The sequence below is a fragment of the Nannospalax galili genome, unplaced genomic scaffold (assembly GCF_000622305.1).
Source record: "Nannospalax galili isolate Female #2095 unplaced genomic scaffold, S.galili_v1.0 scaffold653, whole genome shotgun sequence".
NCBI classification, from domain to species: Eukaryota; Metazoa; Chordata; class Mammalia; order Rodentia; family Spalacidae; genus Nannospalax; species Nannospalax galili.
Window position 1 is genome coordinate 603,734 of NW_008334077.1, and position 25,366 is coordinate 629,099.

At 35.0% G+C, this 25,366-nt stretch overlaps 1 protein-coding gene and 1 long non-coding RNA gene across 3 annotated transcripts in view; one reads left to right on the forward strand and one right to left on the reverse strand.

The window, feature by feature from the left end:
* Positions 1 to 20,330, reverse strand: part of LOC115069606 — a 41,582-nt gene extending 21,252 nt beyond the window's left edge. Inside the window, exons 1-2 of the long non-coding RNA XR_003848856.1 lie at positions 20,026 to 20,330; positions 19,705 to 19,827 (exon numbers count right to left, since the gene is read on the reverse strand). This is a non-coding gene — a long non-coding RNA (uncharacterized LOC115069606). The remainder of the gene's footprint in view (positions 1 to 19,704; positions 19,828 to 20,025) is intronic.
* The window catches only part of Supt3h (SPT3 homolog, SAGA and STAGA complex component), a 459,651-nt gene that overhangs the window by 26,196 nt on the left and 408,089 nt on the right, over positions 1 to 25,366 (forward strand). The gene's annotated exons all lie outside the window — the stretch shown is intronic.

Here is a 25,366-nt window from a genome sequence, read left to right on the forward strand (position 1 = left end):
AGAGAAAATATTCAATGATAGGTAGGTTAATTTATTATATATATACATATATATTACTTCTAAGCTGTTGGGTGCTTATTCAGTTTATATATTAGCCAAATATCCCATTATCTAGCTAATGTGGTAAATAATTCTTCAGTATTAGCTTCTTTCTTGAATCGTAAACTCAGATTTTGTGAGATTTTTATTGAAAATGTATCTTGTTCTTAAAAAAATTATATAGTGTGCCTACCACTTCTCCTTTCCAAGCAGAAATTATTTTAAAAGTATTTTTCCATTTTTTATTACTTCGTGTTTTTTAAAAAATTAGAAATAAACATTTTAATGTGTATGAGTGTATTGCTCGTATAGATATGTGCATCCTTGTTGTGCAGTGCCCGTGGAGGGCAGAAGAGGGCATCGGATTCCCTGAAACTGGAGTTACAAGCAGTTGTTAGTCACCATATAGGTGCTGGGAATACAATCCCAGTCTTCTGCAAGAGCAGTCAGTGTTCTTAACCACTGAGCATCTCTCTAGCACTACTTCATATTTCTTTAGTGTGCCCCCCCCACATCTATAATCATACCAAATTTGTTTTCCAAGTCTGTTTACTTTTTTTTTTTTTTTTTAATGTTTTGAGATAGGGTCTCCCTGCCTGGCACTCACTATGTAGACCAGACTGGCCTCAGTCTCACAGAGATCAGAAATCTGGCTGCCTCTGCCTCTGGAGTGCTGTGATTAAAAGCGTGCACCACTACACCTGGTTCTTTTTATTTTTTATTTAAACAATTGATATTCAGCCATCCACCTACTCATTCATTCAATAAATTTTTTTTGAAGATAACTTATTTTTAATTTATTTGGGTGAGTGTTTTGCCTGCATGTAAGTGCACCTGTGTGTACAATACCCATGGAGAGTGGGTCAGATTCCTTGGAACTGGAGTTAAGGACAGTTGTTAGCCACCATGTGGGTGCTGAGAACCAAATCTGGGTTCTCTGCAAGAGCAGCTAGTGCTCTTATCTGCTGAGCCATCTCTCTAGTCCCGAGAAATGTTTATTGAGTTCCTCTGATATGCCAGGTATGAGACTAGATGACATGGAAGAGGGTGGAATGGGAATTCCTGTGCGCTTATGTTATTAATACTATGTAGTATATGTTGTATGCATCTTGTGATCCTTTGATCATCACATTAGATAAATTTTGCCATTTTACTTTATAGATGTGTCTTTAGGTACAAAGAGATTGGAGATCTAAATAGAAAACACAGTTTTAAGTTTCATAGGTAGAATTTGACCCCAGGAATATCTGATTTTACACAGTGAGAGACTGGTGAAAAAAATAAGCACATTTTTTGCCTTCATAGAGTGTGTTCCGTAGTGTACTTTAAACTCTACTTTGTGGGGCTGGAGAAATAGCTCAGCGGTTAAGAGCACCAACTGCTCCTGCAGAAGACCTGGATTCGATTGCCAGCACCCACATGGCAGCTAACAGCTGTCTTTAAGTCCAGTTTCAGGGGATCCAATACCATCTTCTGACCTCCACGGACATTTCAGGACTCAGGTGCACTTACATACACACAGGCAATACACTCATACAGATAAAATAAAAATAATAAATAGAATGTCTTAAACCCCACTTTGTGAACATGGTGCAGGACTGCTCAAGAGAGAGTGACATTTGTACCATGTTCTAAAGTCTTCTAATGCAGTAGGCTCCTGTGGAGACCTGTCTCACTTAATGGCCTTCTTGTAGCATATCATGAGATAAGTGGATTTTGCAGTTTAGTTCTCCTAGAGTCACCAATCCAGTTAAGTTAAATATGCTTACATACATGTGTGAGTAGACTGAGGGTCTTTGAATTAATAGGAATTAAGACAGAATGATAGGTGATCCATGGACCTAAGTATGTGAAAGATTACTGATGTTGTCCTGTGGGAATAGAGCGGTGACTAGGAGGATTTTCAACCCATGAAAATGATGCTATTTTATCCTTTTCTTTAAGGGTAGGTAACATTTACCCTGTTGGAATTTGGGGGAAGGTTGACAGTGAGGCAGGTGAGGAGCACTGCAAGTAAGGGAGAGAGCATGGTCAAGACCTAGAAGTAGGAGTGAAGCTCAATTTGTCTGGAGGGACATTTGAGTGTAGAAAATACTGATAAAACTGATGATTGGTACCACAACGTGGCAAACTTCAAATGGATGACTAGGGAGTTTAATAAAGGTATAGGAGACTTTCAGAGGTATTTTACAATTTGAAACACATTGATACTGATGTGCATTGATACTGACTAGGGAGGATTGAGAATGAGCACCGTGGCAGTGGGACTGGCTGGCGAGGAATTGCTGTAGTCCATATGAGAGACATGACACTGGGGCTGGAGTGTGTAAACCAGTGTAGCAGATACTGCTCAGCTTAGCTTGCAGGGTCTTAGAGACTGATGGGATTAGTGAACCAGGTGTCAGAGATGATTCCAGGGTCTCTGTCAAAGAGGAATGGGAGGCTAATGGTATTAGATTGAGCAATGAGCTTAATTATTTGTATCTTAGTTGATTCCAAAAAGGACTTGGCATTGGCATCTATGACAATTGTTTATAATATAGCAGGATTGGGAGGAAGATAAAATGAAGCTGCAGAGTAGTAGAAACAGCCTCAGTCCAAGGAAGGATGCAGAGATGCCTATTGATGAAGTCCCTCATGATTGCTAAGATGGGACAGCAGATAGCAAAGTGTATCATTTTATACTGTCTCAAAGCAAACTAGTTGTCCACTAACTAACATGTAGTAGGTTTTAGGAATATAGCATTTTTTGGTGGTAAGGCCTGAAAAAATTTTCTCCCATGGAGGCCTGTAAGGATATTTAAATATATGTCTACAGTAAATATAAAATCTAAATACTTGGTTGAAATCTATAAGATTTTCTTACTTAAAGCTGAGAAAACAGCACTATTAAGTAAAAACACATTTTTTTTAATTGTTATTATTTTTTTTTAGGGTCTCCCTGTAGCCCCAGCTGTCCTGGAACTCACTATGTAGACCAGGCTGGCCTCGAACTCACAAAGATCTGCCTGTCTGCCTCCCAAGTGCTGGGATTAAAGGTGTGTTCCACCATGCCCTGCACATTTATTTATTTTTAAAGAGGCTGGTGGCAAGTCTGATCTTAAAATTGGTGGTTTCTAATGTGCTCACTGGAGCTGTAGGAATTCAATCCTGCACCTCCAGATCCTTGCCCTTCATTCTCTGTCCATCAGAGCAGCTTTCCCTTTACCTCTTTTGAAGATGGCGCGTATATCTTAAAACTTGGTTTGAATGGCATTCCATAGCTCAGAAAGCTTTGAAACTACTGATACTTAGCCATGATTTCCAAAGTAAAGTTCACAAAAAGGGTTTTTTGCTTTTTTTTTTGTTTTTAATTAATTAATTTTATTTTATGTGTCTGAGTGTATTGCTTGCTTGTGTATGAGTGTACCTGTGTTGTGCAATGCTTGTGGAGGTTAGAGGAGGGTGTCAGATCCCCTGGAACTGGAGTTAGAACGGTTGTTAGCCACCATTGAGTGCTGGGATTTGAACCCGGGTCTGCTGTAAGAGCAGACAGTGCTCTTAACCACTGAGCTATCTCTCCAGCCCACAAAAAAGGTTTTAAGATATCTATTAATATATATTTTATAACTATTTTTAGTTTCATGAATAACAAATAAGATGAATGATGCTAGATCAGTGTCATATATATATATATATATGCATATATGTTTTTTAAAATATATAATGTTCAGTACTTTTTTGTGATAAGGGTACAGGGTAAAGATCTGTCTCACCGAACTTGAGGAATGGATCGAGTAACTTTCAGATGATTTTAAATAGCATTATTTCATACAGTCAAGCCTTTAAAACTAGTTGGTCTGTGAAAGCTTTCAGAGGTTCGTGCTTTGGTAGAAACTTTGACCTTTTAGCGGCACCAAGCATGTTCTTTTACAGTTATGTGAATAGAAGTTTGAGTTTTTTAATAGTACTATATTGTAATTTACATTTAATGCAGATTTAGTATGCCTGAGATTTTCCTAAGTGCTTTGACAGGCTTGTACCATATTTAAAACTCTAGGGTGTCCATGTGAGGCAGCATAGGCAAGTGGGTAGTTTTACTGTGTTTATGTTCTGAGGAACATTTTCATATATAGCTTTTTTGTCAAATGTATCAGCTTCTTAGGTCAGGTTCAACTAGGTTTTGTGGAGTTGGTTCTAAACCCGTAAGAATAAAACTTGACACTAGCGAACAGTACATGACAAGTGCTCAGCTGCCCTGTTTATAGTTAGGAGGCTCTTTAGGGCCATATGTCTTCTCCTTTGTCTTGACCTCATTCTGGGTTTATCTCACTATTTCATCCTTTCTCCTCACTCAGAGTATTTTAGTCCTAAAGACAGGTTTGGGGCTGGAGAGATGGCTCAGAGCTAAGAGCACTGGCTGCTCTTGTAGAGGGTCCAGGTTCAATTCCCAGCACCCACATGGCAGCTAATAACCATCCTTAACTCCAGTTCTAGGGGATCTAACACACTCTTCTGACCTCTGTGGGCATTGCACAGCACAGATACGCTTACATGCATTCAAGCAATACACTCATACACATAAAATAAAAATAATAAATAAATTCTTTAGAAAAAAAAGACAGGCTTACCTTTCATATTCAGGAGTTTTTTCCCTTTAAGTCTTCCTAGTCAAGACTTAAGTACTGGTTTATTCACAGCTTCTTTATCAAAAAGTTAACATACTTTTTGCTACTTTCAATTTTTAAAAATTTCTCTTAATTTTTAATGGATTTTGAATTTGTGGTAAGCATATTTTTCTATGTAGGCTCTTAATGGTCTTTGATCTATCATAAAGCATGTAAATGCCTAATTGATTATGTTAGTATTCTAGATGGTATTCAGAGGGAAACCTCCAGCTTAGATATAAGGCAGTGCTCATTGGACATGAATGAAAAGCAGATGGACATGGATGAGCAACAAAATGTATTTGCAGTTAAGGACAAATCTGCTCTAAAGGGGAGAGAGTAAGCATAAGCGTAGGTCAGATAAAGTGGAGGTCAAGGGAATGAGGGAGCTTCTCAGTGTGTAAGAATGAGTGTTCAGAATGCTGCTTAGCGCAATCTCACGTTATCTTTATGCCTGGTGCCACCGCTGATGGTAGCGGTTGTCATCTCTCCTTCATATGACCTGTTATGCTATCCAGGGAAATTTGAATGACTCTTTAGCTGGACAGTTTCTCATGTTTACATGAATTTTTTTCCCTGTCATAATCAGTCGGTAGTCATGGAAGGGGAAGGGGAAACGTAGGCATCTATAGTCGAATACCTGTTTCCTAGTAAACAAGCACTGTAAACCATCAGAAGGGTGCTAATGCAGAATAGAAGTCTGTGTGCTCATCAGCCTGAGACCTTTCCTGGCCAAGAGTCTGGACCCATCCCTAGAGGCATCATTCGTGAGCATCTAGAAGATACCAGGAGCAAAGTGACTTTGCTCAAAAGTAGCCTTATCTCACAAACCCAGCAGCTGTCACAACTGCTAGATAACAGGGACATGGGGCAGATAGTATGTTTTAAACTTGAAGGCAGTGGAGGGAAATCAGAAGAATGGGAGAGGGAGTATGGGATCTGTGCAAAGTAGAATGACCTATATGTATGAAAATGCATGGTAAAACATGATTGTATATGCCAACTTAAAAAAAAAGCTTCAAGGCACCTGACAACCTTGTGGTGAGATATAGTTGCCAGTGTGGAAAAAGACAGGCTTTTGGTACAGTCACACAACCTAGTACTTTGCAGAATGCCTCCTGTGACTGGAAGACATTGTTTCACAGGAGATTCCTGTGCACAGTGTTGAATCATTGTGGATAAACTTGAGGGGTGGGGGAACATGAGAGTTCTCTTCACATTTGAAACCTTGCATTTGGAAGTGGAGTTAGATTAAACTTTTTCCTCTTAACTCTCTTGAATTCTTCAGAATAAGACATTAGTAGGAAACTATTGGATGCTCTTCTTGGTTTGAGAACCCAGTAATGGAGATGAAGTGACCCGCTTCAGGATCTGGTGATATAAACAACTAGACCCTTGTCTGTCTTATTTAATATTGTTTAGAGCAGGGATTTTCCAACATAGTGATCCCTGCAGCTCTTATGCAGGTACAGATTCTAGTTTAGAAGGTTTGAGGTAGGGACTCAGAGTCTGAATTTTTAACGCGCTTTCAGGCCATGTTGATACTGCTGGGCTGTGAACTGTACTGCAAGTCGTCAGATGTAGCTCAGAGAATTCAAGAAGTGGAGAGTTGATTGTACTTAAAAACTGTAATCATTTTGTCAGATCAGATGTTAGGCACTTTTTATTTAGTTTTCACAGAAAACTTTTGCGATAGGTGCTTCTTACAGATGAGGGGATTGAGACAGTAGGAGCACTTGCTTCAGGTTCTGAGAGTAGGTGGCAGTTTAGACTTAGATAATTCTAAATTAAAACCCTGCTGGTCTATCATGTTTCAATAAGAGTCAAATTTTTGTGTGTGTGATAATTTTCCTATCTGAAATATGGTTTATAATTGGAGGAGTTTGCTCTATTTCTTACACCTTGAGCATGGAAAAAGGAAAACACTGTTCCCTGCATCGAGGTTTTTGTGCGCATTCAGGAAAAATAAACTTTTCAAACATTAGAACATACTATTAATGGATTTTAAAAATTATAACATATATTAAATCTCTTAGTTCTAAACATAACTATTTCTGTTTTTGATTCCTCCAATTTATGTATGTACTGTATAATTTTAAGATGTGATTGTGTCATGTGTAATTTAGTATCTGTCCCCCCCAAACACATCTTCCATAAGGACAGAGATAAAACCCTTTCTACCCTTTACTGTTTCCTCTTAGTCATTAGCATTTCCAGTAATTCTACCTGGGCTACAACCTCATTTTTCTCTTTTCCTTCCTTTCCCAATAACTCTGCTATCAAATTCTTCTGTAATTTTCTTTGTGGTATTTTTTGGTGTGATGCTAAAGATCAAGGGCTTTATCACGTTTGGCAAACACTCTTCCACCGAGGCACATCCCTGGCCCCTGGTCTTGTTTAGTTGCCATGACATTTAGTTGATTGTTTGGCCACACACAACAGCTTCTCTCTTTACTCATGTTGTTTTAGTGGCTTCTGGTTAAATAAGTGGGGACACTGTGGGGTTTAAACTGAAGGCAATGACTTCTCTTACCCAGTCAGTCACCTTTTGTTGCTAATGGTGTCTTTTTCTACCTTTTGGCGTCCATTGACAGAAGGGGTAGCAGAATGAGGGCTGGTAACAATATAGCAACTATAGAAGACCTTTGTTCCTTAATTACTTTCATATTTAGTATGGTTGCTCTTTTCTGCTTTCCTGTTCCTTGTGTTCTACTTATAAGGTGTCAAGACTTTTAACATTTTTTACTGGCTGTTTGTAATTAAAAGTAATATGTAAATTTATGTTTCCTTTTCTAAAATGTGTTACTCATGACTTTACAATTGTATATGCACTTATTTTAATATGTGAGCCTTCCTTATTTAAACCTTTTAATTTGTTGGCTTGGTCTTAAAACATTCTGGGTCAGTTGAAATGTGGGTGCATGGTGACGGGGTGTTTGCTGACATTTTAGGATCCCCAGACAGCTTTCTTGTCTCAGTTCTTTACCTGTATATCTAACCACTGTCACCTGTGGCCTTCTAGCAGGGCTTTTTTTTTTTTTCTCTCAGTAGACTAAAAAAATGTATCTCCACCACTTTCCAACACTCTGTGAGGTAAAAAAAAGCAGCTAGAGCTAGCTGTTTTCTAAAGTACTGGGGAATTTCTTCTACAGCAATGGCAATGAATTGCTTGGATGAGGATGAATACTGGGTGTCAAAGGCCTTTTTCCTGGACTCTTTGCACAATGTCTTTTGATAGGCAAAGTGTGACCATTATTATTCTAGTTTACAAGTTGAGAAGTATAAATTCTTGGTGTTCATCTTAAGAGTTTAATTTGTAATTCCTAAATGATATTAGTCATGTGAAGGGGATATGGACCTTGACTAAGACTTGATTTTAATGATCAAGAACTTCGAATGCCTTGAAACTCACATTCTGATCAAACCTAAACTAACCCGTTGTTCTTCATATTCCTTTTCTTAATTGCTTTGATTCTCTGATCAGTGTCACTTAAATGGACTAGAATAATCTGGAGACACAAAAATGAGCTCTTGTTTTGCACTTTGTCAAAGTTTAGTAACTTTAGAGTGATGATGCTTCTGAGAACTAGTGCTCTTAGAGGACTAGGAGGCTGCTTCATTACAGTCATGTGTAACACTGCAGTGTGGTTAAGAGTTAAAGGCTTGGATTGGAGCATAGCTGTGTGACCTTGGGCAGGGTTTTATTACCTCTTTCAGTTTCCTCATCTGTCAGTAATCATGCTACCCATTTCACAGAAGGGAGTTGTGAGAATTAAAAGAAAGTGTTTACAAAGAGTTTAGCACAGTACCCCGCACAGTAAACACTCAGCCCAGCAAAGCTTGTAACAGATAAACAGTACAGTTTCAACTGACATGTAAACAAGCTCCATAAAAATCATAGACTATATTAGGCATTTAGGTTTTTCAAAATATATTAATATGAGCCTAGTTAAATTAATCTAAAGTTTAAAATGTTAAGCTTTTTGAATATATTGATTATGTACTTAAAATAGCTATTTAAGCCTATTAGAGAAATGAGAATATTAGCATTTTTGGTCTACCTATCTTATGAAATTGTCTGTGCTTCTTTATTTCTTTATTAATATTACTTATTAAACACTGAATCATAGACTAACATCTCTGTTAGAAAAAAGAGAAGGAAAGAAAGAAACTCTAATATTTCATTTCTTATAAACAAACTATAAATGTTTTACTCTGGGGGATAGTTTGCAATGAGTGTTTTGTATATTCATCTTGTCTTTAGCTTATTTCTAGACATAGTCAAAGTTAGGTAGCTAGTCACACTCACATTTGGCTAATGGGGACTTACGTTTCAGAGAGTTCCCCAGACTTACTTTCTCCTACTTCCCTTCTCCACAAGATCTGCTCTTTATCAGTTCTGCTGATAAAAAATATTTGGACTTAATTGGACTATAACAAGTCAAGAGAGCTCTGGAAACATTTTAATGGAGCAAACAGTAATTTTTAGAAAAATGTTATGGCCAATCAGTAATACCGCTTTATTTACTTTGCAAGGTATTTCTGGTAAATACCTTTAAAGCGAATTTGTGGGCTGTGTCTTCTCAGAACAGCTGCTGATTAGAATATAAAGTGATTACATTTCCTTATGCTTTTTTAATGTCAGTTCAAGATGATCCTTTTTAAAATGCATTACCTGAAGCAGGCCATTAAGCAGATAAATATCCTTACTTCTAAGTTTTATTCTTATGTTACTGTGTGTCCATGTTTTATGCTACCCTGCTTAGCATGTGTTTCATGAGATGATCTGCAGTGATGAGCCTCTAGAGTGACTCCAGGACTAGGGCATGGCAAACACAGTAGCTAGACCACAGCATCTATGGAAGATCTCATTCTGAGTGCTGTGGAAGAGCCACTTCCTTAACTTTCCACCCTAAATGTCTCCCATGTCCCACTGTAATCCCAGCTCTACTTCAGAGAAGTAGGCTGCATATAAATTATTTTGATTTTAGTTTAGCATAATCTTTTGCATGCTTGGATGTTTTATATATATATATATAAAAAACCACAATGACAAGGTGAAAATAATGTAGCTGAATTCAAATTAGATTACCCAGGATAAAAGTAAGCTAACTGAGAAAGAAATAGCATTCTACATTTATTCTCGCATGCTCATTAACTGTCAGAGCTTCAGAAATTCTTGTTGAGTAGAATCTTGTCTGTCACTGAAATATACTGGGTGGTTTGACCTAGAGGCAGCTACCTGAAGTCAGTGCTCTGGTTGCTATCATGGGTTCTTAAGTGGAGATACGGTCCTGCCAGCTCCTAATTTCAACTCACAGATATTCACTGAAGTAGTAAGCAGGCACTCTAGCTTTATTATACTTTATTAATTTAGAATTCTTTGAAAATTTGCCTGTGATATGTGTGTGTTTATGTGGATGTGTGTGTGCTACATCTGGAAATGCTCAAAAGTTGTTTGCATTTTTAAGAGAACAGTCTGCAGTGAAAGTAGAGCTTTTTCAGAGGTGAGGTTCAAGTTAACGAGTGATGGACCATAATGCAAGGAGGCACAATATTGTGAATTATTATTTGGCAAATGTACCTAGTGTAGGCATTAGCTGTTGCAGCCGTTCATGAAGTACCATGTGCAGAAAGCTGGAGACATGGGCTACACAGAACTTTCTCTGTAAACTCACAGAATGTAAACTGAAGTACAACTTTTAGTTTATTCAATAAAGACTGAATTCTATAAGTTTTAGTTTGATATGTTTGTCATTTTCATGATTAATGTGTAATTAGAGTGTGAAAAGAACATTTAGAATTTGTTAAATTTGTAGATCTGACATCATTGTCAACATAGGAGTTTTATTTCTTAAGGTTAGAATTTATTTAAATGCATTTTCTCGTCTCTAAAATAAATTTTTATTTCTACACAGTTGTGCCAACTTAAGTTTTCCCAAGTAGAATTATTCAGTATTTAGGACCACTGATAATGTTTAAAGTAAAAATAAACGCACATCAACCAAGGGTGGAGGGGTGTCCAGATTTGTTTTTAGCTTTCTTTTTCATGGCTTTTCAGAAGTGTATCATATTATAAATACATTCAAAATGTTTTGCTCTGAGGATATGTAGCATTCCTATAAAGGTTAAATCAATAAAAATGATTTGGACACATTCCTCAGCATGGCTAGAACAGGTAGCCCGTTGTTTTAGGTACCCTTGAGCTTCTGGGGCAGATCATTATGGTGTAGCAAAAGAACTTACTGAACTTGCTTTCTATGTGTAGAGGCATCAGTTTTAAAAACTAAAGTTTCCTAACCTTCTAGAAATGAGTGCTTTTAAAGCAGTCTTGTATGTGTTGACTTAATTATGTCTAGTAAGTGCAGTTAGAATTTTGGAACTTTTTTGTTTCTTCAAATGCGGAAGATACACCATAATTGATAAGGAGAAGGTATGTACCCTAAAGGCAATGGGCAAACCTTTCCCAAGAATTTTGCAGGAACTGTAGTTTTTTGATTAAAGGACTTATCACACATTATCTTGACAAATTTAGGCATTAGATTCTTCTTTTCAGTCATACCAATTTGGAAGAAAATTCTGTAACTACTGGGTCATTCTGTTGAAATTTAAAGTTGTTTTTTGAACTGCTCAAATGAGCTTTTGTTTTAAGAGCAATGTAGATTTCTTATGTTCAAAGTGGCTTATTACTATTTCTAAATAATTGTATATACAGTTTGTATTTTATTGTTTATTTCAGATGCTTTGAATATATAAGTTTTCGGATTACAATTTTTTTCAAGCTACTTTTCAAAAAAATACCTGTCAATTTGTGGTAATGAATAAGGCCAGTTTTTTTTTTCTTAAAGATTCCTTTAAAGAAAGCAGCAGTTATAGGAGTAGGTATTTTTATATTTAAAAAAAGGAATTGACCATGTATTTGAATATAAGTATAAATAAACAGAAAATTTGAATTATTTATGTTAGTGAGATTTTGTTATAGAAAAATCTCTTTCCTTTTGTACATATAAGATATAATTCCTTTATAAATAAACACTTTGAACAAAATACTGTGTTATGTTATTTGTTGGAGCACATAATTTCATTTCCTAGCCAAGAAAATGGGTTGAATACATCTCAATAAGAATATTTCACCTATATGAGAGATTTAGCCATTTAATAAATAATTTAGTAATTTAAGCCAAATATTTTGCTCTGTTTGAAAAGGTTTTGATAGATAAGAATGTTTATGAAAATAATTAAAGACTAGTAATCAGCAGTTGCTTTAAATTTTCTTGTGAGTGGCAAAACTTGTCCCTGCATGCATTTTTTTTCCTCAAATATTGCACACTAAAATTTTCTGTAATGGTCTCATGTTATAAGGGGAGCACACCGAAATCTTTACTATAAAATCAAGAATAAAGTTCTTCTCACAATACTTACTGTTCTTACCTATTTTAGATAGTAAGAAATTAAAAAGAAGTGAATTCTAATAGTTTTCCTCCTGAATTATAGAGACAGACACAGACAAGGATGTGTGTACATTTGTGTGTGCTTAGTTTTAACAAGTGAGAGACTGTAAAATATTCTGCTTAAATACTGGAGTTCATTAGAGTGTGAAGAAATTTCTGATGTGGATTAATAATCAAAGTTTGGTATATACTGCATTTCATATCTATATTGCTTTATAAATGTGCTATAGTACATTTGCCTAATTAATTGTCTTAAATATTTTCCTTTTTGTGTCTGATATTTGTAAGTATAAACAACTTCTTATGCATTTCTTTCAAAAGCTGAATCACCTAAGAGATTGGCAAATTTCATGCCAGTAAAATTTTAATTTTACTAGATTATCTTTTGTAATCAATTATCTAATGTTGGGCTCTAACTCCTTGATGGGAATGTCTCACAGGCTTCTCACTCTGTCCTGAGTGTTGGGGTCTTTACTGTAAAATGCTGATGTGCACTTTCTTTTCTTTTTTCTTTTTGTTGTGCTGGAGGGTGAACCCCAGACCTTGAACATGCTAGGCAGGAGCTCTATCCCCAGCCTTGACTTATTTTTAGGGGTACAAGTTTTCTAGAAAACTGATTTATGTAATGTGGATTGTACATCATGAAGTTTTCTTTCTTTGATATTCTACTCTTGTTGCATATAACTGTAGTATGAGAAAGGTCTGTGGGATAAAGTAAGAATTGTTTTTTTAAAAAAATACTTCTTTAGCTATACTTGGATAAAATATCTTGTAATAAAATGATTACTACTTAAGAGAGTCTATACCTTTTTTCTTTTTTGATACTCATGCATCTGTCTTGCTGCATCTACTTACAGTGATACAGCAGTATGTTGAAACACTCATTGTATAATGTACATTATTATATAATAAAGTATAAATATAATATTTTTTTCAGCTTGCTGTAAAGTACATTCACATTGGTTTGACTTATTGAAATATTTTTAAATTATCTTGGAGAAATAATACCTTTTCCCTTAAAGATTATCTTGAAATTCAGAGTCTTAAGTTGGAAAGTTCAGTATAGTACTTTGAAAAGAACGTTGCAATTATTATTGAAAAACATCAGAAACTAAAAATCAAATCCTTTAATTATTTACCCATTTGCGTGTATAAAGAGATAGAAGATATACCTGTTTATCTCCAAGTGAATACAGCCCTAAACAGGATCTCTTAGCTGACTAATAGCAGTCATATTTGCTTGTGTAAAGTGCAGTGAATAGTTTACTAACATCAGCTGGTAATTATTGTTATTTTGGGTTTATAACTAGAGAATGATGTCTTTGGGTTTACAAGAATAGCATTGATTATTTTAGTAACATGTTTCTTAGTAGGTGCATAATCTCTGTTACTGGTTTTACAGATTGACATTCTTCTGGCAGTGTGCAAAATATTGTCAGTTTAAAAAATAATTATTTTTCAGAAGGTACAAATAGTACCCCAGTTAAATAATTTACAATAACATTTTTGGTCTGTAATTATTGTTACAAGATTTTGTAGTCATTGGGATATGCCCATATGTTTATGCTACATATGAAAAATTTAAGTCAGACTGTTAGCCAAAAGGAATTAAAGTTGAATATATGTGCCAGGTATTTTGTTTCTTATAAAACTATATCCATGTCCATGTAAAGTATTGTGGAATCCCACAACATCGATTATTGTAATTTTTACAAAGAAAGACTCTGTATGTATATGTTTTCAAAACTTTATTGATAATTGTTATTTGGTTTTGGCTAGCATTTTCCCTTTATTTATTTTTTGCTTTTATTGAACCACAAAGTAAATTTTGTTGTGAGACAGCTGACCATAAGAAATACGTAAATAATGGTCTGGCACACTCAGAGCTCCTGTAATTTTAAGGGGACCTATAAATGTGTATTTAAGTTCTTAGAGTTTTAACTTAATCTTTTATGTAAATATATGTTTATAGTTGACAGTATAATGACTCCAATAGACATCATTCATGTAAAAAAAGTTAATGTAACTACAAAGTATAATAAGATTAATTTATTTGACTTTGCAGTAAAAAATTGTGTTGCACAGAATGTTTAGAGCTACCTTGTTAAGAATGCCACTCACATAATGTAACTCTCATGTATAATTTCTGAGGAGAAATGCCAGTAGGATTAGTGGTGATCACAGAGTTTTTAAACTGGTTTTCACAATGATCTTAAATATATTTTTGAGAATAAAATCAGCATGGTAAGTTTTCTAACATCAGTGTAATAATTTTTAACAACTTTGAACATTATGGAAAATTGTGTTTACTTTATGTCTATATGTCGATGAATTCTTTTCTTAGTAAGCAATAGACTTGACAGAAAAAAAATTAAACAAGGCAAACCAACATTTATCATGATTTATTTAGAGGAAGAACCATCACACTTGGTTTGAGTTTAGTTCCTGGGATATGTATTGGTGTTAAACATTTTTCTTGTTATATTTTATGTTGCTAGGATTGAACCCTGGTCCTTGTACATGTACTCAAAACTTTATTACTGAGTTCTACCCTAGACCCTATATTTTGGATTTTTGCATGCCAAAAATAATTTAGAACATTTATAGGAAGAGAATAGCACATTTAACCCATTTTTCTTTCAGTACAAGTATTAAGTACTTCCATAGCAGCTAGCTTTTAAATGATTCTTTTAATTCTATAGCTCATCTCATTTGGGAGCATTACAATAAGTGGTACAGTTTCTGTTTCTTAGTGGGAGAAAACATGTTTATGAAAAAAAGGGGTTTTAGAATTAACTTCTGCTCAATAATAGCTAGAGCTCAAGATATTTTACAGGGTGTTTCTTACATCCTTTCATTGGTGTTACAAACCCTCAATCCCATGTTCTTAACAGAGGAAATTCCCAAGACTGCTACCTAAGGTGAAGATATTGTATGCAATGTAATAACAGCATTTAATCCCAGTTGCTATATAAGTTCTAAAAAGTTGTGCAGGAATATATGGTTTTATTTATTTATTTGCTGTTGAATGGACAAAAGTTTGTGGTTAACTGTGGTTAACATTCTAAGGAAACTCCTTTTGAATAAGGTATAAAGTTTCCTCATTTAATTTGGATTATAACACATTAAGTAAAACCCATATTCAATGAATGCCATTATCATTTTGAAATGTCAAGATCTTATGTTAAGATGTGTATCATTTGTAAAATTTCATAAAAGTTCATTTTAAATTATTAAATATTTCAACTTTGATGAAGCTTTTTCACACACTTGAGAATCAGAATATATATCTTACTGCTTATAAAATGTCAGGTATTGGAGCTTATTGTTATCTTTAATATAGGGGCTTAGTGACTGTTTTGTTTCTGATTTCTTTAAATCTTGAGTTGAAGTTACATAGAATTCATTGGTATTGCAGGAAAAAAATAATGCATTAAAGTAATTGATTAGAATTAGGAAGTCTCTACCGAAATTAGCATTGGGTTGTCCAGTATGCATTTAATGACAGGTCTGCTGACTATAAAAAGTAGTTATGCATTGTCGCAATTACAGTTTCAGTTTCTGTGATAGGGTTTTTTGTTTTTTGTTTGTTTTTTTTAAACACTGGATTGATGGCTTTTATTTTACCACGAGTAATTTAAAAAAAAAAAACCATTGTAGACATTTGCTGTTTCATTGAAACATATATAAAAACATCTCTAAAGACTTTTGGCAGTAGCATTTTTCACTTTTACTGCTTGTGATGAGTTTAAATACTTTCCTATTGACTTGTCATATCTCAGTATCCTGGAACAAGTGTGGAACAGCATGGAAGGTTGTATGGTCTGGAGAGGAATTTGAGATGTTTCCCTGTTTTGCTGTCAATTTCCAAAGTATGTGTGGATGCATCATTAATCATCGGAAATGCAAAAATAAAGACCCCAGGCCCATGGGTGTTTTTAGATGAATACTTAACTTTTCCATACACACACACACACACACACACACACACACACACACACACACAGAGAGATGAGATGAGGTATTTAGGTAACCCCTAACCTTTTGCTTTAACAAAGAAGTACAGTATAAAAATATTACCACAGTTTTCATGTGAGCAGCTCTTGAGAGGGGGGGAAAAAGTCACTAGATGTATATGTGTTGAAGAAAAAAGTTGTGATACAGAATGTCTTAACTCAGCCCAATCTAGTGCTTCAGGACCACCAGTGTGTAAAATTGAAAGCACATGAGTTTTGAAGCACTAGAAAAGGTTTGTAATTGATTAGCGCTGCTTGAAAGTATTGAAGTACAGTGAGATTTGATTTGTGAATGGTTCTATTCAATAAAGATTAATTCTGTGTGTTTGATAAAATCTCAGTCCCCTCAATGAGTTAGCCCCCCCCCGCAGTTTATTTAACCATCATTTATTTCAGTGTTCTTTTAACAAACTGGAACATTTCTATCTTACTGAATTTAACTTTAGCGTGACTGATTGAAACAAGTCAATCAGTGATTATTAGCTTTAAGGGTGTAATTAAATAGATTAATTTTTTGTTTTATAAAAAGGATTAAAATATAATGTAATTGTGTACATTTCATGCCTTTCTTGTGTCTTAGACTATTAGGAAGCTCACATAGACTAACAGATCTTTTTCTATAATTTCGTTTACATTTCAAAACATTTTTAAGACTTAAATGTGAAATCTGTAACAATCTTGTTAAAGTAGAATCATTATTTATAATGTAAATCAGTCTCTTTGGACATTGCATTGACATTTTTAGCTTTTCATAAATATTAGAGTAGCCTTCTAGGTTTGATCTTTTTAATTTTTCTCCCTGGATTCTGGAATTTATCCTTTACTTTATAAATAAGTTTCAAAACTTTATCACTTAGAAGTCTTGATACTATAAAATTATTATGATTGATAAAGACCACAAGTATTGTTTTGGAAATCACTGTTCACACATTAGGTTCAATCAGTTACTTTGGTCTGTTTTAAAGATGCTGGGTAGAAATTTAATCAGTCAGCTTATGTTTTCACAAATGACTCCTTGTTGAGTCAATCTACTGTTTCAACAGGGCTTATTCATATTAAGTAATGGACAGATAGTGAGCAGAACAGATGGAAAATTCTTGATTAAAGAATGCAGAGATTAGGGATACTGAGACTTTCTTTCTCTGTCTGCTTCCTTCCCCCCACTTTTCACTCATAGTTGAGATGAGATAATCAGTAAGTATATGTTTTGTTCCTTACCTAAACTTTCTTTTTAGCTGTTTTACAAAATTGGTACATGTAGGGGGTGGAGAGATGGCTCAGTGGTTAACACTGTGTACTACTTTTGCTAAGGACCAGAGTTTGGCTCCCAGCACCTATGTACCAAGGCTTGTGACTGCCTGTAACCCAGGCTTTAGGGATGTGGCCTCTACAGGCACTGAACTCACTTATATGCACACACATACACATAATGAAAAAATTTTTTAAAACTTAAAAATTGGCACATTGTACTTAGGACATTGCCTTAGGTGTTTATGCTGATTGGTCCATAAGAATTTCAACCTGAAGAGAGGCTTTAGACTTCACGTAGATTATAGAATAGGGAAATGCATGTGACATGATGATAACCTGTACCAAATGCCCACTATTCACCTGTAATTAGTCTGATGTAGTGGGTTCAGGTTAAGTTCTGTCCTGTTCTAAGGTACTATTTGGTTGGGGGATAGAGAGGAAAGGGTAAAACTTCACTTTCTAGAAGAGGAAGAATTGGATAGTGTTAAAGAGGTCTGCCTTCTGTAGGAGTTGATATTTATCTTTTATGTCTTAGGAACTTTGTGAGGCTTTGGAAAATTTAATGTAGAGTAATCATTGAGAGCATCACAGAAATGTAAGACCCCCACATAGGATAGAATTGAGGACATTTCAGCATACTCTTTGTGACAGCTTTGCCTTCTGTGGTGAAGTGTTCCTTAACTACTTGCCTGTTCTAAGTAACCCCTCCATGTAACAACAGCTTTAACTTTTTTTCCTGTCTCTTGGTTACTAATAGCAAAACTTCCCCAGTATGAACTATAATTACAATATGGGATATAATGCAGTCTAGTTGTAGTTATATTCTGCTTCCTGAAGGCAGAGATTTGTAGAGTAATACTTAATACCCACTATCGAAAAATTGTAATAATCTGTGATTATTATATTGCATGTATCATAACTATAAGGGGCCCACTTATAGTTATTGAGGGAGCCATTATAGCAATTTCACATTTAAAAAAAAATAAAAACACGAGGTACATTTCTTTACCCTTTAAGAGGAACCTTTTTCCCCTCTTTCAAGTTTAATTATTTCTCTTTGACCTAAACTAAGACCGAGCCCTACTAGTAGCCAGTTAAAATGTGTGAAGAAGGAGGAGCAAAGAGAGCTCCAGTTGTTAAAAAAATTCAAAAGCTAAGTCAATGTAGGTATACACAGCAAAGGATATATTTTAAAGGGTAAAAGAAAACTTTAAAAACTGCCTTGTATTTGGGACATGTTGGACATCATAAAGAAAATCTTGTAAGTGTTTGACTCTTTTACTCTAATACCATGTAGCTGATGAATTGAAGTCATTTACATATCTGTATCCACACTCACTGAAAGTTGAGTATCAAGAGGCTGAATTATGTTTGCTTTGTTTTAAAAGTCCGGTATGATTTAGTCGGCATGGCTCTTTTAAATCATTCAGGGTATCCTCATGAAGCTTATTTTTCAGGAGACTAAAAACAAGTCTTCATTTTGGTAGGTCTAAGAATGTGATTAAAAGAGTCTTAGAAGTTTCTGTCTACTGTATGTTTATAACAAGTTGTGCATGTGGGTAATAGTGTATAGATAGAAAATTAAAATTATTTAGAAAAGTACAATTTCATGTAGGTTACAAGACTTAAACATTTAAATATCCTGAGCAGCTCTAAAGATCCTTTAAGAACAGCTCTGGTAGATTTAGAATGATTTTATTCTAGTTGAATGAATGTTTCAGTTACATAAAGTTGTTTAGAAAGAAGCTCATGTAGATATCCTATGGTGCAGTTTAAAACAATAAATAGAATTCTTTTTGTTGAGTTGCTTAAAATGTTAACTTTCCTCCAGGTTTATTTTCTGTGTCCTACACGGTAGACCAATATGTTGCAATAATTCTGTGGTCTGTTATTTTGTAAAATTACTTCCTTTTGGAAATTTGTTCAAATATTGGGAGCTGCCGAGTCAATAATTTATAATACTTTGATTACTTCAGTATCTAATTGTATTCTAATGAGGTTAATGAGATTATTAAACTTTTACAGTTTTTAACATCCTCATTTCTGTTATACTGGAAAACATTTTTATTAACCTGAGCTCATTTAATTTTGTCAATTTCAAGTCATTATTCCGAGAGTTAGTTACAGATGCCAAGTGCAAATATTTACAGCAATTTCACTTCAATTTTCAGTGCAACAAAATAGCATTATTATGATCTTTAGTATAGTGTTATCTGGTAAAGCCAGCAGCTTATCTAAGAATCAAACCTTTATGTTTAACAGGTTCATAGCATCTATGATTTAAAATATGGTAACACTTACCCCAAAAGAAGTTTTGCTGACATGGTGTCACTGTGCTGAAGAGGCTGTTTGATGCCATAGTCCCTCCTTTTTTTCCAGATAGAACTTGCACCCTCTGTTGTAAATACTGCTTGCAGCCTTAAACTGAAAACACAAACCATACCCAAACCTTGTTTTAGTTTTACAGTATGCCTGCAGTACATAGACTTTATATTTATTTTTTTCTGTCAAGAAATTATGTAGCTGGTAACATGTGAAAAGCAAGGAAACAAAACAAAAAGAATGCGCAAATATTTGAAGGACCTGCTATTACTGCATAGACTGTGGTTAGAGAGCACTCACTGACTCTGTTGGTCTCGGTGGCTGGTAGTGACCTGCGGAGATTAACCATTTAAAAACCAGAGACTTCTTGCTGTCCTCCTGGAGAAAGTTTGCACCGCACTTGTGGTTCTGTGGTTGTTTGTGAGGCGAATGAAGCATTCACACAATCCAAAAAAGCAAAAGCTTTAAAACTCCTATTTTTTGCAAGCACTATTACTGGAGAGACAGAATCATGTGGTTTGTGACCTCACAGTACTCAAAGTAAAGTGGGACTGCCTACTACTGTGGCTTTCCCCCCTTGCCCTCTCTCTCTCTCTCTCTCTCTCTCTCTCTCTCTCTCTCTCTCTCTCTCTCCTCTCTCTCTCTCTCTCTCTCTCCTCTCTCCCTCTCTCCTCTCTCCCTCTCTCCCTCTCCTCTCTTTCTCTCTCTTCCCTCTCCTCTCCTCTCCTCTCAATCTCTTTTCCTCCTCCTCTCTTTTGTTTTCTTCTTCTGTCTCCTCTTTGCCAGTGTTCTCTCTGTCTCTCTCGTCTCTCTCTCCTCTCTCTGTCTCTCTCCTCTCCTCTCAATCTCTTTTCCTCCTCTCTTCTCTCTTTTCTTCTGTCTCCTCTTTGCCAGTGTTCTCTCTCTTTCTCCTCTCTCCCTCTCCTCTCTCCTCTCTCTTCCCTCTCCTCTCCTCTCAATCTTTTCCTCCTCCTCTCTTCTCTCTTTCTTTTCTTCTGTCTCCTCTTTGCCAGTTCTCTCTCTCTCTCTCTCTCTCTCTCTCTCTCTCTCTCTCTCTCTCTGACAAAAGGCCTGTGGTAAGGCCTTCCTGGCATCCAGAAGGATATAGCTTTTTAATTTTTGTGACTCATGAGGATTTGGATAGAATACAAATGCTGAAAGGAGCCCAAAACTCCTGTAAGGTTAAGCATTTGGAGAGCAGAACTCTGCAGTTAAGGACTTTCCTTTCTTCTACCTCCCTACCCCCCCCGCCCACCCGCTCCCTTTTCCCTCCTTTGCTTTTTCTTCTCTTTTTCTCAGTCCCCCTCCTCCTTTTAATTCATTATTGTGTCTGTGGAAAAGTGAGCAAAATTGGCTCAAGAGACTGTGTGAAATTCTGAACAACAGTGATGATTTACAGTAATTTACATCTTTGGACTGTATCACATGCTGGGGTCTGCTTCATATTTGCCAGGGTGGCTGGATTCCTTCTGTTTTCTTTTTTCTTGTCTTCTTAAACTTGTGAATCTGTAACTCGTTGTAAAGAAGTTTACCTTTCTTAAGGTCTGGTTACAAACTACTTGGAATTGACTGTAATTGACGGTCACGAAAGTGTTAGTCTGGGGATTTCTGGGGATTCCTTTACAGATATTATAGCATGTTTATTTTCTGTTAGATGGTGACTTTTACAATAAAGATTAAATATGATCAGTATCGTTTATATTATGCTTATCTTTATCTCATGACTATTTTGATGATCTTAATGTTAAGAATTTTGTAGTTTCTTGGAATAATTTTAGTTTTCTGTATGAGTAGAATTTTATCTTTCAAAGAAATGTATTTTATGTAATTCTTTGGTCAGTTTGGACATTAAGAGAGCTTTTAATTGTGCATCTTGTGCATATATAGTCAAACACTTTGTACCTTAGATTGTTTAGTATTGCATTTTTATGAGCTCAGTACAGAGAGGGTTAACAGAAGCTGTATTTTTGTTGTTGTTGTTGTTTATAATGGAAGCTTTGAAATAAATGACAAAATGCTGTGTGTAGTAAGGAGTAATGCACACAGACAGAGTATGTTAGTTGTCTCCATTTGCTAATTCTGATTCAGAAGAAAATTGAAAACATCTTTGGGAAACTATCTCTTCTATTGCCCCCTTGGACATGTATGTATAGAACTCATTTTCTTATTAGGATGATTATATATCATAGGCAGTGAATTTTACATTTATGAATAGAGCTTCCTGTTTTCATCAGTGGGGAGCGATGGAGTATTTTTCAACAAAAATTATAAAGGCGAACAGACCAATTTCCTAGGCTTTTTTTTTTTTTTTTTTTGTTTTTTGCCATTTATCCACGCCACTCTGAATTTGCATGTTAGACTTCTTCCTTGTTTGATAGTAACTAGAGGTGGCAAGAGATAGGCGACTGAGAGGGTAGGTGGAGACAGGGAATTAGAAAAGATTATTTGGGGTGTCCAGTGGAGGTAAGAGGGGGCAACTCAGTGGGTGTCAGAGCTAAAGTATCCTTGTGTGTTCATCCTATCACAGTTTGTTATCTGTCTTTGGTTCATATTTGATAGATAACTATGAAAACATAAGATTTTTAGAAACTTTAAGTATACTGGAATGATATGGGAATGATTTTAACCCTTTATTATTCATATATCTAGAAATTTTCAGAATAAAATTTTAATACAAGAACCCAGAAATACATTTTGCTGTTTTATTTTGAATATAGACTTATCATACTTTCCTGTAAAACAGGTCTTAAGTTGAAGTGTTCATTTAACATAATTATTCATGTAGAAGAGGAAAAAGTTATTCAATTATCCTCTCTCATAAGTAAAGTGTGGCCACTGTGATCTTGATGTCTATTATCCAAAGTAAATAGAATGAGGATTTTGTCCATATAATTTGTGGAATTTCTAAACTTAGTTCCATATACACATATAATAGCAGTGTCAGGCAGTTGTTCTAGTGTGGTAAGCAAACGCTTTTCTTCTCAGAGTGCCTCGGAATTCTCTATTACATCATGTAGCCCTAACTTTTTGCAAAATATTTTCTTTCTTAAAGGTTTTTTTTTTAAATATACACTTTAGTTACCCAAATTGATCTAAAATGAATTTGAATATTTAATTGTTTATTTATTTATTTATTTATTTATTTATTATTTTTACCATCTAGTTTGCCTTCCCTCAGCATGTTCTCTCTGCGGGATAACCTTTCACATGTCATCTTTGAGCTAGGATCTTTACTTTTATTATAGTAGATACTGTTGAACATGACCTTTCTGTGTTGTGTGAGGCCCATCAAGTTCTGGCATAATAAAGACAGGGAAATTACACATGCACCTTAAAGTCTGTCCATTCATTGTCCATAGGTGCCCCTCCACCCACTTCAAAGTAGATCCTCTTTGGAGCAAATACTACATTGTGATAGAAATGTAAAAACTGCAATGGTCATTGGTATACCTTTGATACTGACAGTATATTTCATTTAAAAAATGGCTTACTACTGACTACTGGTGATGAAGAGAGCCTGCTTTGCTAAAGTCATGGCCAAAAAAAAAAAAAAAAAAAAGAAATCCCTCTTGATTAGAGATTTATAACATGCTTATGCTCAGAAATGGAAACCACAAACTTTTTTTTAAAGAAAAAAAAAACCTTTAAAATTTAATCCTTTGGGGGGTTATGTTAGTGTTTGCTGTGTTAAAATAAGCAGCAAATTTAGGGCCACTCTATAAAATATGTACTTTAATACTACAGAAGTTAAATACAGCTTTGAATGTGAAATCAGCATAAAAGATCATGAAATTAGTGCACTGTTTTCCTGTTACCTTACGTGTAGTAAAATTTGTCAAAACTGTGAAGATTTAAAAATAATAGCAAGGCATTTAGAGTATAAAAGTATAATAATGTTTTAAATACTACACATGTCTTCATTATTCATCCTTTGAATTAATTTTTATTTTCTCAGCTACTGGTTGTATTTTAATACAGTAGTTTGTTTTATCAATACTGTGCCAATATCTATGCTTTTAAAAGAAAAGACTGTTTTAACCTTATATTTGTTGCTTTCTATTTTAATTGAAAACAGTAGGAACAAACGGTTTGATGTAGACTAACAAACTCTAGATTTCCACTTTGGCTTAAAATATTCTGATTATGGGATTTGGGCTAGGAACTTTCCTAATTTGTTTTAACTTGGTATTTGATTATGTTTCCTTTTTGAGGGAAAATTTGATTTTTTTTTCAGGTTTGATAACATAGCTCTGTAAACTTATCTAACATTTGTTGGGTCTTATATTAATGACTTGAAAATGTTCTGTTACTAAAATACTATAGTCTTATATTTTAAATTATGATTATGAGATTAATCCTTTATAGATCTGCATATACAAATATATGAATGTATGTCTGATTGTGTGAGAATTCAGTGTGTTATTTTGTATTTTTTTTTTGGTTATGCATTTTTTAAATTCACGTAAACTCTCCAAACCCCAGTATTTCCTCAGTTGCTTGACTGCGTCATGTGCTTACTCTCAGATTCTCTCTAAATGTGAGATTATGTGCAGGTTGGATGTGAAGAGAGAAAGGACTGGATGGGTGTCCACCTCTCCTCTTTCCCTTGCTCCACTCAGTCCTTCCCTCCCTCCCTCCCCTCCTTGTTTCTGTCTCGTTCTTCCTCTCTCCTCTAGCTCCAGGCCTTTTTTTTTTGCCCTCTTTTCCCATGTTTTGATGTTTCTATACAATCTCAAAGTACATTTAAAAAATTCTAGCAAGGGATATTGATATTAATCTGCATTAATGACCTCCTGGTACATTTGAAATGCAGCCTTCATTGCACATTGGCATATCTTGATCTATTATACCTCATTTGTTAAAGTATTGGCAGTTTGTTACAGGAGTTTTCATTTCTTTTAATTTGCTCCTTGAATCCTTCCTTTTTGAAGATTTACTTTAACATATCGTTTCACAGGACATTAACACTTTCTTTGTGAGGATCACTTTTTTCTGTGATTATTCTTTGAAGGGCAGTGGTCTGTACTCATTTAATGTATCTGTATAAAGAATTTTATGTTTCTTGTAATTATTAAAGCAATTCATCTTCTAATGCTGTCATTTTTGTGAGGGGGAAAAGGCGACAACTTGCAGAAAATATGGGAAACATGCTCATATGACAGCTGAGGATGTGGCTAGACTAAAGCAGGAAACTACTACCCACAATGCAGTGTTACATACACTACCACTTAATAAAATTTATATCAAACATGCTTCTGACAAAACCAAAGAAAAATAATATCCCAACTATGCTAGCTAATGTTATCTAGGGAAAAGTGAAACTAACTTTTGTACTTAGAAAATACAGTAAATGAGACAGGGACAGCTTGGTACATTGGAGCCCTGCTACCCCTTTGCCCTTGTGTTTTGGAACTTGACTGTAGATGAAATTGTTCTGCATTTGAGAACCTTACTGGCTTTTGTCTTGGAAAAGGCTCCATAGGACAGCATTCTCCTAGTCACTCAAATTGCTTTGGTATTGGAAAGAATTAAAATTATTGACAACTATAAGAGAAAAAAAAGTTAAAATTTAGGATACCGTTTGGCTTATCTCTCATATAGCCATGTGTATTTCTTTATACTTTGTTTCATCTTTTGTTGC